This window comes from Sphaerodactylus townsendi, linkage group LG13 (assembly GCF_021028975.2).
Source record: "Sphaerodactylus townsendi isolate TG3544 linkage group LG13, MPM_Stown_v2.3, whole genome shotgun sequence".
Taxonomy (NCBI): domain Eukaryota; kingdom Metazoa; phylum Chordata; class Lepidosauria; order Squamata; family Sphaerodactylidae; genus Sphaerodactylus; species Sphaerodactylus townsendi.
In genome coordinates, this window is record NC_059437.1 from 48,762,861 (window position 1) to 48,778,618 (window position 15,758).

Sequence of the window (15,758 nt, forward strand, 5' to 3'; positions counted from 1 at the left end):
AAGTTTTAATACAGAGTCAGCGACCTCTCCGTACAAACACACACACACACACTTCTGAGAGCTATGGAGCCAGACCCACGCCTGTCAAGCCTAATATTACAATGCTACACCAATCTTTCAATCTCCAATGGAAACCTGGCATTGCTTTGAAGATAAAACCGCCTCTGAAGAGATGCGCTTCGTTCCCTTGAGGTTGGTGTGCAAAGTCCCCGGGAAGACTGGCTGTGTGAAGAATCGGCCTACCTTCATGGCAAATGAGGAAAAAAGCCCTGTATTTTAAAAGCTGTATTTTGCATCCGAGGCGACTCCTTTCGGAGAGAAAAAGAAGGTCAATCGCCCTCTAAACACACATTCTGGAGAATCATGTTCTTTAAGCTGCAGAACAGAAGTCTGTCAGTAGAAGTCAGCTACAGTTGGGGAGCGAAAGGAGCTTCGGTGGTTATAGCCAGTATATCTCTGATGGTCGGATTCTAGGGATAAACCACAGAGGGGTGGATTTACGCTCTTTTGATAAGGTTACCAAAGGCATCAAACTGCTCACTGCTGGAAGCAGGCCACTGGGTTAAGAGAACACTGGTCATATTAAAAACAGAAAGAAAAGGAACCGAAAAATTACCTAATTCAATAACTACAAGCACCTCTGGGTTACCTATTACACTACTGAGACTGCACTGAGAGCCAGCGTGGTGTAGTGGTTAAGAGCAGGTGGATTCTAATCTGGAGAACTGGTTTTGATTCCCCACTCCTCCACCCGAGTGGAAGAGGCTTATCTGGTGAACCAGATGTGTTTCCGCACTCCTTCATTCCTGCTGGGTGACCTTGGGCTAGTCACAGTTCTCTCAGAACTCTCTCAGCCTCACCTACCTCACAAGATGCCTGTTGTGGGGAAAGGAAGGGAAAGAAGAAGAAGAAGAGTTTGGATTTATATCCCCCCTTTCTCTCCTTCAGGAAACTCAAAGGGGCTGACAATCTCCTTGCCCTTCCCCCCTCACAACAAACACCCTGTGAGGTAGGTGGGGCTGAGAGAGCTCCGAGAAGCTGTGACTAGCCCAAGGTCACCCAGCTGGCATGTGTGGGAGTGTACAGGCTAATCTGAATTCCCCAGAGAAGCCTCCACAGCTCAGGCGGCAGAGCTGGGAATCAAACCCGGTTCCTCCAGATTAGATACACAAGCTCTTAACCTCCTACGCCACCTTGAGTCTCCTTACAGGAGAGAAAGCTGGGGTATAAATCCAAACACTTCTTCTCTTCACTGTGCTGCATACTTTGGGGGAAACTCTCCGAGCTCCCTGCTCCCAGAAGCGCCGCTCCCATGCAAGGAATCACGAGTACAGCCCTAGCAAGTTAGCCACGCTGTAACCTACCAAGGGAACACTGCTGTTATTTCACCACCGGAACACCCTCACTTTACAAATGACTTCAATTACTGGGGTTATTCTCCCAGCGATAATTTGACGCAGATTGTGGATGAGGATTCAACTGCCTGCCACCATATTGAGGTCTTATTAAGGAGTGGTTACATGTCGACAAACTTTTCACACATACCACAGGAAGACTAAAAATGAGATATTATTTGGAGTATAGTTATGAAGGTTTAACAAGAGCAGGTGCACTCTGATCTGGAGGAACCGGGTTTGATTCCCAGCTCTGCCACTTGAGTTGCGGAGGCTTATCTGGGGAATTCAGATTAGCCTGTACACTCCCACACACGCCAGCTGGGTGACCTTGGGCTAGTCACAGTTTTTCGGAGCTCTCTCAGCCCCACCTACCTCACAGGGTGTTTGTTGTGAGGGGGAAGGGCAAGGAGATTGTAAGCCCCTTTGAGTCTCCTGCAGGAGAGAAAGGGGGGATATAAATCCAAACTCTTCTTCTTTTTCTTCTTCTTCTGTAGTGGTTAGAGATTTGGGCTTCAACCAGGTAGAGAAGCACTCAGCTTGGAATCTGTACACTGTAATGTCACACTGGTGCTCCGTTCTGAGCTGACGTCTCTTTCTCCCTCAGTTACATAATCCCAGGGGGGAGGGCAAGGAGATTGTAAGCCCCTTTGAGTCTCCTACAGGAGAGAAAGGGGGGATATAAATCCAAACTCCTCCTCCTCCTCCTCGTTTACTTGTAAACACACAGTTGGGTGCTACCGTTTGCAGCACCGTTTACACATTTTTGGGTCCTTCTCTTGGGCTCTTCGCAGGCACACCGAAAATCTACTCTCTTTTCCCGCCACGCAGATAACTCTACACATGTGCAAATGGATGTGTACAAGCTTTGCAGGCAGAACAAGATCTTGATTTCTTGCAGTGTTCTGGATCATGGGCATAGAATGTTCGGATCTATTCCCACTTTCCTGAGGATGCTAAGCTGCTGGCAATACAACTTAGCCTGTATTCAGAGGTCACAAGCAAACTCAGGTTTGTCTACCATCAACTCAGAGCTAGCAAACTTTGGTTCGTATGTGCCCCCTCCCCTTCCTTCATGCACAAAGCCAAGACAGACTTCCTGGCTTGGAAAGCCTTTGACTTAACCACGGTTTGTTGGAATGTCTGAAATGGGAGGGGGGGCTTGCACACACTGGCAGTGTTTTGCTTCTTGCTCTCTAGCTCGGGTTTTAAATGGTTTGCCGACCATTTGCCAGGTGTGCAAACAAATTAGGCAAACAGCTTGCTTTACAAAGCGGGGCACGCAGGTACGTTCAAGCTCCCATTTAATCAACAATACATGCTTGGAACAAATGAATGAAGCTTACATTCAGCTTCACTCGTGGGCAGATTTGGGACACTGCTTCTATAGCACAGGGGTTTGGGGTGCTTTGCCGTCAAGTCACAACCAACTTATGGTGATCCTGAAGGGTTTTCAAGGCAGGAGACTTTGGGAAGTGATTTGCCATTGCCTGCCTCTGCGTAGCAACCCTGGTTTTCCTTGGATGATTCCCATCCAAATACAAGTCGCCTGTGCGACTTGCCCAAGGTCCCCAAGCAAGTTTGCAAGGCCAAGTGGGGATCGAATTTGGGTTCCCCAAGACCTAGTCCAGTGATGCCGAACCTTTTCGAGACCGAGTGCCCAAATTGCAACTCAAAACCCACTTATTTATCGCAAAGTGCCAACGGGGCAATTTAACCTGAATACTGAGGTTTTAGTTTAGAAAAAATGGTTGGCTCTGCATTACTTGGGAGTAAGCTTGGTGGCAGTCGGTGGCTTTGCTTTGAAGCAACTGTGCAACTTTCCAACGGGTGAATCACGACCCTAGGAGAGTTTACTCAGAAGCAAGCCCCATTGCTAGCAACCGAGCTTAATCCCAGGTAAAGGATTATGCTTTAGTTCTTCGCATGAAAATTAGTGGGGTTTAACAGAGCTTAACAGGGTTACCTACACTGCTTCCCCAAAACTAGGTCTTAGGTTAAGGTGACCATCCGTCACGCTTCTCGCGGGATACTCACGCTTTTGCGTGACGTGTCCCGCGTCCCGCCGGGCTTCAATAATGTCCCGGGTTGGGAAATATCAGCCTCCTATGGCACGCCAGACCGGGCGGCCGCAGGAATATCACTAGCGCCTGCGCTTCCGGGGCAGGAGACAGGGAAGCGCCCCAGAAGCGACACTCGCGGCAGCCGCTGGGTGCCTTCTGGGGCGCTCCCCGTCTCCTGCCCGGAAGCCGCTGAAGCATGCGCCAGCAGCAGCGCGCTTCCTGGCGGCTGCAGGAGCCGCTGGCTGCTCTTTTGCGTCGGCGCTCGGCAGAAGACAGGTGAACGCGCCCCAGAAGGCACCAGCGCAGCCGCCCAGTGCCTTCTGAAGGGAGCTTCCCTGTCTTCTCGCCCGGGAGCCGTGCAAAAGGCGCCCAAAAAGGCAGCGTGGACCGCACTGCCTTTCGCCGTCGGCGCTCCCGGGCTGGAGACAGGAAGGCGCCCAGAAGGCAACTGCAAGGCAGCCGCGAGGTGCCCTTCTTGGGAGCTCTGTCTCCAGCCCGAGCTGCGAGCTGTTCAGTCTGCTGCGCGCGCACCCCGCTTTTTTAAAAAAAAATTCTGGTCACCTTATCTTAGGTTTAACGCTAATAATTGAGCCCAGCGGCCCAGGCCAGCCTAGATTGGGGGGGGGGGGTGACTCTGTTTGCGCGTGCCCACAGAGAGGGCTCTGAGTGCCACCTCTGGCACCCGTGCCATAGGTTCGCCACCACTGACCTAGTCTGACACCTTAACCACTGCACCATGTTTGCTGTAGGCACAGAAGATACATGCCCTTATGAGTAGCCAGGGTGCCTAATCTTGTAAACCTATGGCAACCTACCCAAAGAATGATCTCATCTCATAAAAGACCATTCACCAATTAAGATACAGGGAATAAATACTTCAGCTAATTCCACCTTCCTGTCTGGTTAGGCCAAAGCATCCTAGCAGGAAAAAAATTTCTTGCCGCAGTTCTGATCTTCCAGAAGCATTTTCTTGCAAATCTGTGCATGCAGTGCCAGATATTTCTTTTAAAATTAACTTTTGAATTGTTTTTAGGTTCCCTGCCGAGACCTGCCTCCTGGGGGCTGAGATTGTATTGTTGAGATCCATGGGTCATTTGTAGTTATTGGTTCCTTCGCCACTGGTAGACTGCCTTGAATGTCTGGAGGGAGCTACATAAACGTTTATGCTAAATAAACCAGTTGTCGCTTTACACCAGCAATACACAGGCAGTGCCAAGATCATTCTCCCTCCATCATGCCTGGATCCGCTTCCCTCTGACAGCTCCTTTCTTATGTCCCCCCTGCTATTGACGGAACCATTAAGGGGAAGGCAGGAAGCAACTAGGCATCACTTCATCACATCTAGGCCCAGCTTCAGCTGAGGCCTCCCTGTCCCTCCATGTGTCCACCACCACTGATAAAGCCCAGGGAAGCCCAGGAAGCAGGCAGACCCTTCTCCATCATGTCTGGGTGCACTCCTGCTGATGGTCTCCTTCCACCAAGCACCATCCATAGCTTCCTGCTGATGGTCTCCTTCCACCAAGCTCCACAGAAAGCATAAGCAGCAGCCAGGCATAACTCCACCATGCCTGAATCCAACTTCTACTAAGAATCCTTCATTGCTCTAGGTGATCATAAGAAGCCTTCATTGCTCTAGGTCAGTAGTTCTCAACCTGTGGGTCGCGACCCCTTTGGGGGTCGAACGACTCTTTCACAGGGGTCATCTAAGACGCTCTGCATCAGTGTTCTCCATCTGTAAAATGGATAAATGTTAGGGTTGGGGGTCACCACAACATGAGGAACTGTATTAAAGGGTCACGGCATTAGGCAGGTTGAGAACCACTGGTCTAACTGCTAGCCCTTCACCCACCTCCTTTATTCTTCACTCAGTTTTTTACCTTATGGGAAACGTCATCAGAAATATATCCAGGCATGATAGAGAGGTGCCATTAGCAAATGTCAGGAAGCAGCCAGATACTTCTCCATCATGCCTGGATGGACTCCAGCTAATGGTCTCCTTCCTCCAGGTACCATAAAGGTGCTCAGGAGCAGCAGCAGCAGAAGGCCATTGCTTTCATATCCTGCATGTGAGCTCCCAAAGGCACCTGGTGGGCCACTGCAAGTAGCAGAGTGCTGGACTAGATGGACTCTGGTCTGACCCAGCAGGCTTGTTCTTATGTTCTTAAATAAGGACATAGAAGCAAGCAGCAGCCAGGCGTAACTCCACCATGCCTGGAGCCAGCTCCTGCTAAGAAGCCTTCACTGCTCTAGGTGGTCATAACTGCTAGCCCTCCACCCATCTCCTTGCTTCTTCACTTAGCTTTTTACCTTATTTATTTATTTATTTATTTATTTATTATTGTATTTTTATACCGCCCTCCCCCGGAAGCGTCATCAGAAATAGATCCAGGCATGAAAGAGAGGTGCCACTAGCAAATGTCAGGAAGCAGCCTGGTACTTCTCCATCATGCCTGGAGGCACTCCATATGAAAAAGGGTCATCAAGGAGGACAGAAGGATCCCAAGAAGTGGCCAGACATCCCTCTGTCATGCCTGGATTCAGCTCCAACCGAGAAGCCCCTCATCCCTCCAAGCCCTTGCTGTCATCAATATGGCCACCAACAAATGTCAGAAAGCAAAATATAAAGAATGAGCCATAAACAGTACAGATATGAAGAAAATTAGCTCTGTCTGGCTCAAAAGAACAGCAATAAAACCAGAAACAGCAATAAACAGCAATAAATAAACCGATAAACAGCAATAAAACCATAAACAGCAATAAAACCATAAACCAATAAAAACAGAAACGATTAAAAACCATATAGCCAATAACCCAAATATCAACAATGGCAACAATAATGCCATACGGGAACAACATGCACAGACAAGAAAGGGATTCCAAAATATGCACGAAAGATGACAAGTCTCTCTGTATAAATCATATCCCTTCAGTGAAAACCTTGCAATTCAATTGTGAAGCATCAAACAGACCTCCTGTAATCAAGTCTGCTGAAATGAAAAGAATGTTTGTCCGTCATCAAAACATCGGAATATCCAAATAGTCGGCTGCTTGTTGCTCTAATAAGAGAAGCTTGAAGTACTCCTGTTGCCAGATCTCACCTGGATACCAGGTAAAGAGATAAACTGGTCATGCATGGCATTGGATGAATATCAAATGTTGGAAGTACTACAGTTGCCGGAAGTTCTGTGTCAGGAGATAAGCTGGCCACACATAAACATCAAATAGATATCAGCACTGCTAACCTGGGTACATTAAATACTTCAGCAGTGGCGTAAGAGGTCAAGAGCTCGCGTATCTAATCTGGAGGAACCGGGTTTGATTCCCAGCTCTGCTGCCTGAGCTGTGGAGGCTTCTCTGGGGAATTCAGATTAGCCTGTGCGCTCCCACACACGCCAGCTGGGTGACCTTGGGCTAGTCACAGCTTCTCGGAGCTCTCTCAGCCCCACCTACCTCACAGGGTGTTTGTTGTGAGGGGGGAAGGGCAAGGAGATTGTGAGCCCCTTTGAGTCTCCTGCAGGAGAGAAAGGGGGGATAAAAATCCAAACTCTTCTTCTTCTTCTTTTGACCTTAGTCTTCTAACTGGCTGAAGAAGACTACCTTTGGCCCCATTCCCTTTCTTTTTTTTATCCTTTTGGGACTACTAATACTACACACCCAACCTCCCATCACTATGAGGGTGGGCACATATCCCTCCCACATCTCCCTGCTTCTGTCTCCTCCTTCTGGGTGTTTTAACTCACCTCTCCAGGAAATTTGGTTTGGAGTTTCAAGCAGTTGTCAGCAAATAGGACTGGAGGGTGAGCGGGGAAAGAGAGAGAACAGAAATCTCATTCCAAGCCCGAGAGCTCTATTGACATTGCATTTACTGCAGAGGGTACTCAGAGACATAATATTCCTGAAAAGGTTAGCGCAACTTTCGAGCGCTGTCGTTTCACGCTTCTTGGTTTCCAAATACGACGAGGGAAATGCTTCAGCAGTCCTGGATTCTATTTGCCTTGCGGGGAAGGATTCCAAAGAGGATGTCTTTGAGAGAGAGTCTACAAAGTCTGTCTTCCTCACCAATATGCCACCAGTGGAACGATCTCATACATTCCGCACGTTGCTCCAAAAAATGGAGATCTCTGCCAACCAAAGCCTGTTGAAATGAGTGGGTTCAGAATGGGGTACCCCTTCACACATGTAGGCTGTCCAAATTCAGTTTAATTTGCACCTGGTGATGTCTCCATCATCTGCCCAACCATTTTTATTCCACTCTCTCTTTCCAAGGAGCTCAGGTGGCTCCTGATATGTTGGCCAGAGGCAGTGCCATATAGTGGGAGTGGTGAAGCCGTTGGTTCAAATCCCCACCCAGACACAGTTGTAGTATTAAGCATTCAGAGTTACCTGCCTCCAGGTGGTGCCTGGTTCAAGTTCCAGGAACATGGGCGATTTCTTTAGAAACTGGAATAGTTTCATAATTATTAAGAGTCCAAGATAAAACTGGCCTGTTTTGAAAAGTTTGTGCCCATGATGATTATATTGAAGTTGTTGAGATGTAGGGTGGAGGGTCCCCTATGTGGTGCCTGGGGTTGCCATGGCATCTACCAACTATTTTTAGAACATGGGTCGAGCCAAGAAGCTCCTGCCCAATAGGGCTTGATTGCCTACTGGAGATCTGATTTAGTGGATTTGTATGAATGAAGCTTGATCAATATGAGAAGATCAATGGGGTGGTGGCATGGGACATACCACTACTGAACACAGGTTCTAGGCTAGCATCATACCCAGCAGACATCCACCTCTGGCAGAGGAGCACTAGGATGAATGATAATGGTAAAAGGTCTGGAATCCATGCCCTACGAGGAGAGACTTAGGGAGCTGGGGATGTTTAATCTGGATGGAGAAGGTTAAGGGGGGACATGATAGCCATGTTTAAATATCTGAAGGGATGCCATGTCGAAGAGGGAGCAAGCTTGCTTTCTGCTGCCTCAGAGACTAGGACACGGAGCGATGAATTCAAGGTGCAGGAAAAGAGATTCCACCTAAACATCAGGAAGAACTTTCTGACCTTCAGAGCTGTTCGACAGTGGAATTCACTGCCTCGGAGAGTTGTGGAGTCTCCTTCTTTGGAGGTTTTTAAACAGAGGTTAGATGAACATATGTTGGGAGTGCTTTGATTGTGTGTCCCTGCATGGTAGGGGGTTGGACTTGGTGGCCCTGGTGGTCTCTTTCAACAGTATGATTCCACGATTCTACTTTTGGGGCAAATGCATGAGGCTGAACAGTCCAAGTTGGGCCACTAGTCTTTGAAAGGCAGTACTGCCCACTGGGGCTGGCAGCAGCTGTCCATATCATCAACCAGGATTTTTTAAAATGAGAGATGCTGGGGATTGAACCCTGGGACCTGGCGCATGCAACACAGGTGCTCTACCACCGAGCCACAGCCCTGCCTTCATTGACTCCTGCCCCAAGAAGCAAAACACAGTAGCTCGTTCGGCAGCTTTTCTCCCAAACTCTCAGATGTCATTCAAGTGTATACATAACCACATGGAACAGTCCCTTGAAAGAACGATACCAAAGCTCAGCAGGCACACGGCGGAAGCGTCCACATCTTCTTTCACACAGGAAGTTGACACATTAGCAAAAAGGCAACACAGAGCGGGATTTTCTCATGCATGGTGGAACTCCAAAATTAGAAACCCATCTTCTGTTTATTATGGTACAGTCCTTGCCTGATATGATTGGCCCACTTGAGTGCCTGGAGGACTGAATTATCTCTAACACAGTTGGTTTCTAGATGAGTCACGAACCACCTATTCCCAGTGTTTCCCAACAAATAAACTCACTACTGATCCATAAAAAGGGCAGAGTTCACAAATGGTTCATTTAAAGGGCAACCAGCAGTATCAGTGAATGTTCGCACCTTCTTTGTTACAGACTGCCACAAACAGAGATCATAAGCAAGTGACCTGCTCTACACAAGAATGGCAGATAAAGCATTGTTGTGATACTTCCTTGCTTAAAATGTGGAAGAATATTTCTGCATGTGAGCCTGGAATAACCTTGCTAATAAAATAGCCGCAGGGATTTCTTTTTACTCAGTCGTTCAACCCCCCGCCACTTATAGACGATCAGTAAATCTTGACTGATTAATCAATAATCCATGACTGACGGAATCCAGATCAAGAATTATGATAGATCCTGTATCAGAAACACATCTTGAAAAACAGAAGAAATGGGACTGAATAAACAGTATCAAGGGGCGTTCCGTAGACTCCAAATATGCACCGGAATTTAAATCCAAGTAACTGTGTTCAGAGATGGGGGATCAGCAATGTGACCTTTAAAATATTGCTTCAAATTTAAAAACAGATACAGCAAAGTGAATAGGGGTCATAAACAGACAAAAAAGACACACACACACACACACACACACACACACACACACACACACACACAAGTTGTGGCTGAGCAGGAAGGAGAAAACCACAGAATGATCCAACCAAACAGCAAATTATCTTATCGCATCTTTAAAAGCCAACACAGATATATTGCCTTGTACAGTTCCAGGATCCCAAGCCACAGTGCACAATGCAGGAATACCACACATCTGAAGATTGTGGCTCACAACAGAGTGTATCACAATGACCTTCAAAGTACACAGAACACTAAGGATCTGGGTTTAGATCCCCAGATGTCTGAACTGGCTCCAAAAAGTACATTTACTGTATTTGTTTACTAACTTTACTGTACTTTCTCCTCAATGTGGTTTGCCTCATTAGCTCCTCCTCCATTTTATCCTCACAGCAACCCTGAGAGGTAGACTAGACTCAGAGTGTGTGTCTGGCTCCAAGTAACGCAGCAACCTTTGACAGTAGTGTGAAGATTCAAACCTGGATCTCCCAAATTCCCCTCTAACATTCTCATTCTGTATCCCACTGGTGCTCACTTCTGGTAGGCTCAATATAAATCGAGGCCCCATTTTCTTAGCCGGACCCACCTCAAAGGGTTGTTGTGAGGTTCAAGTGAGGAAAGAACTACAGGTCACACCCTTGGGAGAGGAAAAAGAAGCATCTGTATGACACCCGTCCTTTTCCTTTCTCTTGAGGTTCACAGCAACTTCAAATTTGAGGCCATTTCGGATTGATACAATTTTTCAAAGGGAGGAAACAGTTAATCCCTCCCCTTCCGGGCACTGCAGAGCCAATCAATACTGCACATTCTGATTCCTTCTTTTTTATTGGCTGTGCCAGAATCCAAACAGATCTGCAGCATCACACGAAGATCCATTAGTCTTTCAGGACTGCCATAGGATCGCGTCTCGCTTGGGCTTCTCCTGACGGATGCAACTCATAAGCACGGTGGCTGCCAATCTCTGCAGCTGGGTTAGAAACCATTTCTCAGATGAAGTTATGTTATTACCAATTTCCCAGGCCAGTATTCGGGAGGAACCCAGTTTTCTGCTGGGGGTGGTTAACTTGAAAAATGATAGAACTCTGGAAGGCTTGAAGCTGATGTCCTGTCCAGAAGAACTGGGTGTAAATAGTTGAAAAGCTAAATCCAATCCAATGACATTTGGATATTAAAATGATTCTTTGAAACCAGGGATCCCAAGAAAAGCTGCCCCCACTAGACTCGGAAGACAAGTAAATATATTAATAGTTTGGAATACAGTGCAGGAACACTGGAATCGTTAAATTGTTGCCATTCCGTCATTTTGGAGGAGACTCAAAGGGGTTTACAAACTCTTTTTCCCTTCCTCCCCCCATAACAGACACCTTGGAGGCAGGTGGGGCTGAGAGAGTTCAAAGAGAACTGTGACTAGTCCAAGGTCACTCAGATGGAACGTAGAAGTGGGGAAGCAAATCCAGGTCCTCAGATTAGAGTCCGCTGCTCAGGTGGAGGAGTGGGGAATCAAACCCAGTTCTCCAGATTAGAGTCCACCTGCTCTTAACCACTACAGCACAGCAGCGCAGGATCTAGGACAGGGGTCTCCTTTGGCCATGCTGGCAGGGGCTGATGGGAATCGTAGCCCATGAATATCCAGAGGGCCCGAGTTGGACACCCCTGATCTAGGAGACCCAGGTTCCAATTCCCACAGTGCCACAGAAGCTTGCTGGGTATTCTGAGGCTGGACTCAGAGCTTCATCCTAACCTACCTCACAAACCATGTGAGAATAAAATGGAGGACAGCAGAATGAAGTAAGCCATTTTAGGTCCCCAGTAAAGAGAAAGGTATGAAGTAAACAAACAAAAATGATATTGTGTCTAATCATCCAGCACATAAGAGTCCTGCTACATCAGACCAGTAGTCCTGCTACATCAGACCAGCCTCCGTTCGGCGGAGGCCAATCTGTTGGTGGTCCCTGGCCCCTCGATGATGCGGCTGGCCTCCACGCGGGCCAGGGCTTTCACGGCCCTGGCCCCGGCCTGGTGGAACACTCTTCCTCCAACTGTCCGGGCCCTGCGGGACCTTGGTGAGTTCCGCAGGGCCTGCAAGACGGAGTTGTTCCGCCGGGCCTTTGGAGGGACCAGCCGCTGATGGTGCCCCCCCCCCCTGTTCCAACAAATGGGTCTCGCCGTTCCTCCCTCCTAGGGAGGGTTTTTAAAATTGGGGTTGCTGGACGCCTCTTGTTATTATCGCTGCCTTAAATTGTTTTAATTGGTGTTTTAATTATGTTTTATGTTGTACACCGCCCAGAGCCCCTGCGGATTGGGCGGTATAAAAATCTAAATAATAAATAAAAATAAATAAATAGTCCATCTTGCCTACAATCAACACAGACCCCCTGTTGTCTCACCTCTGCCTGGCACCAGTTAAGGAACAGCCACACCATCAAATATTGAAGAAATCCAAGCTTGTTCAAGCTAGATTCCTCCTGCACAAGAGGACAGCAGAAGCCAACGCTGCTGTGTCTTGGCTTACTCCTATGGCAGAAAAAATTTGCTTCCCCATCGAGCAACACACTGAACCGAACCAACGATGGTGCCCTTATATGCTGCCTTTCAAGCTAGAGTCATCAGGAACCAAACGAGGGACCGGCTTCATACTATGAACAGACTGTATTATCAAACTATGGCCCCCTTCACCTCCAAAGCATGGACTGGCCGAGCAGCTCACCCAAAGGGCCCCTCACTCGCAAAATAGCATCACAATCCCATTCCTAAAACAGGGGACCAGAGATCATCAAGTTCCACAACACAGCTGCTGGGTCCTATTTCCTAGTGGCAACAAGATGGAGAAGATGCTCTGTTTCACATAAAGATGATGGTTTGGTCGGTTGAGGTGCACCGTGCAGCCGTGGAGAAAGTTGTCTCCTTCCGCATTAGGATATAGTCCCGAACGAATATGAGAATCATCATTCAGTTTTATGCACTGCCTTCGTCAAAACCATTATTTTGTGCATTACTGAACACGGTACTAATGTATTTTTACTTTCAGATGTTCAACTGGATGTGTGTGTGTGTGGGGGGGGGATGGTTAGGTAGGCACTAGGACCCAGGTGGAACATACAGAAAGTCCAGCATGCTTTGTCTGTGGTGGAGAAATATTCTACTATCATATTTATGTGGAACAGAGCTAAGAGAACACAAGAGGTCCTACTGGAGCCCATCAGGACCAGCATCCTGTTGTACGCAGTGGTCAACCAGAGGATCCCAGGAAGCCCACCATCAGGCCCAAACCTCCCCTGTTCTTGCCCCCCAGCACTAGTATTCAGAAGATCCACCAGCAGACTTGTCCCCTAAATAAGTGACCATCCAACACATCCATCAGTGGTGAATTCCAGAAGACCATCCCTCTTGGAAGTGAAAAAGAACTTCCTTTTTCTTACCCTGATTATCATAATCAGTCACAACCCAACTGCTCTATTATTGGACTCTCCTCCTTCTCAAAAGCTTCCTCCTCCAGAGCAGGGATGGACAACTGGTGGCTCAGAAGCTAAATCCAGCCGTCCTCGGCCGCGTCAGGTACCCAGTTCCCCAGATGTGCCAGAAGCTTCAACCAGGAGGCACCTCTCCGGTTCCAAACATTGAGACCCATCCTACTCTTTCACATCTCCCTGGCTTTCAATCCACAACCAGGAGAGTTTTCTCATCCGCTCTCTGGCAGGCACCAGAAAGGCCAGCTCCAGGTAAACAGGGCAGCCCTTGGACAGGTAGAGGTGGGCTACCTGGGAACCAGAGAAAGAAGTCGACGGCCCCGCTTTCTTTCCAGAAGGGGCGACCGCACATCGGCAGGGTCTGCCAAGAGCTGCCACCAGCCCAGAGCTAAACAGCCGTCTCCGCACAGGAGGGAAAAGCTCGGAACAACTGCCCAAACATGGACAGAGCGCAATTCAGTGGCTGGCAGCTTGGGGGGACAGAGCGGTGGTGGCCGAGCGGATCTACCGAGCCATCTTGCCCGCAGGGTCCATCTCCGCATTACCATTCCTGTTCCACCACGGGGCTCCTCTCCTCCTTCGCCACACATCAGTGTTTTCGGAACCCTGGCGCCATTTCCACAGTGCGAAAAGCCAGAACCGGAATCTTTGCCACTCACAAGGGGAGGAAAGGAAAGAAATCCAGCAAGGAAACTCCCAAGAACGGCACACATCTCTTGGGTTTTAAAGCAGAGCTACCAGCAAGGGTTTCGAGCATCCTGATTAACGGGCTTCTGGATCCACTGGAGACCCAAAGAAGCAGAAGGCGATTTATTCCCCCCCCCCCCCCGCTCCCCAAACAAGGCTTTAACGCTGGCAGAAAGTTGAGGTTCCCAGAGAGAGGGCGGGCATCTGTACCAACCGCAATGCCCCCTCTCTCCCAGCCTGGCACCCACACCTCCCCACGTTGAGCGCCACAAGCAGGCAGGTGCCCCCCTCCCGCCCGAAAGCAACCTGTTTCTACTTCCTCAGCTACCTCCAGCCGGCTGGATCCCCAAAGTGATCAACAGATCTCCGCAAATCCCCCCCACCAAAGATAAATTCAAGCATCCCCCCCTCCAGGAAATGGGAGGCGTCTTTGCTTCATTGTGTTCCCCCCCCCCAATAAAAACCAATCAAGATGACCATTATCAATATTGGAGTCTGGTTAATGTCTAAGGAAAAGCAACCTCACAGCGAAGCTATTGCCAACCTAACAGCGATGATGGCACCGGGGGGGGGGGGGGCGGCGGCTGAAAGGGGCATTGACTCCCCCCCCCACCTTTGCAGGCACCCAAGGAGGGGAAAGAAAGCCAGGCTGATGGATGGAGAATGGGATGAATCGCCTCTTTCTTTGGCTCCCTCCTTCAACCCCCCCCCCTTTGCCCTTTCCCGTGGAGGGGGGGGGGGGGAGAAGCCGAGCGCCGACGGTGCCACTTACAACTCCCAGCGTCATCTGTGGGGCGGCGGGCACGGGCGCTGCCCAGGTCTGCCTCGATGCCAAGCAGAAGGCGAGCGTGAGCAGCATCTCCCGGAGGGCAGGCGAAGGAGGCTGCCTCGGGGCCCCGATCCAGAGCATCCCTCCGTCAGTCCTCCGCCGCCCGCAGCCGCCCGGCCTCCGAGGGGAGCGGCGAGCGCCCGGCTCCGGCGATCGGCTGGCGGAGAGCGGCCGAGGGCGACATCCGCGCTTCGCCTCCTCTTCTTCTTCCTCCTCCTCCTCCTGCTGCTGCTGCTGCGGCCGCTCGCCGAGGGCCCCCCAGCCCGCAGCCAGGGGGCCAGCCTCACATCGTCCTCCGGCTGAAGCTCCCGCCGGATCCAAGCGGACCCCCCCCCCCGCCCCCCAAAGGCAGATCCGAGGAAAGAAAGACCCCCACACAAAAATACAATGTAAACCCAAGGCTCCAACTTTGGCTCTGCGCGCAAGCGGCGTGCGCCTTTGGAGAGGTCCGGGGGGCGCTCCGACGCGCGGTCCAAGCCCGGCTCCGGCGGCTCTCAGCCCGGCAGCAGCAGCAGCAGCAGCGAGCAGCCGCCTCTGACCGCCGCGCGGCTCCAGCCCGGATAGTCCTTCGCACGAGGCGGAGAAGAGCCGGGCAGCGGGCGGGGCCGGGGCGGGGCCACCGGGAAGGCGGGAACTGAAGGCGGAGACGCTGCCCCGGGCACCGGGAACTGGGCTCCGGCCTGAGAGAGGGGCGCGCCCCGGGACCCCTCGACAGAGACCCCTTCGCCTTCCCAACGAGCCTCCAGAGGGGCAGCCGGCCCTGCTGATCCCACGCGGGGTCGGCCTCCTCTAGGGTTGCCAACCTCCAGGTAGCGCCTGGAAATCCCCTGCTGGTTCAGTTAGGTCCAATCCCCACTACCGTCTTAGCCAGGTTTCAGAACACAAACTAACCAGGTTTGAGATCGTTTGTGTCCTGAAACCTGGC

The 15,758-nt window shown here is 50.1% G+C and overlaps 1 protein-coding gene across 1 annotated transcript in view; it reads right to left on the reverse strand.

Annotated features, from left to right (window-relative positions):
- MMP17 (matrix metallopeptidase 17) overlaps positions 1-15,393 on the reverse strand; it is a 171,837-nt gene extending 156,444 nt beyond the window's left edge. The window contains exon 1 of the mRNA XM_048515015.1: positions 14,777-15,393. The gene's annotated coding sequence lies outside the window, so the exon portion shown is untranslated. The remainder of the gene's footprint in view (positions 1-14,776) is intronic.
- Positions 15,394-15,758: the final 365 nt, after the last annotated feature.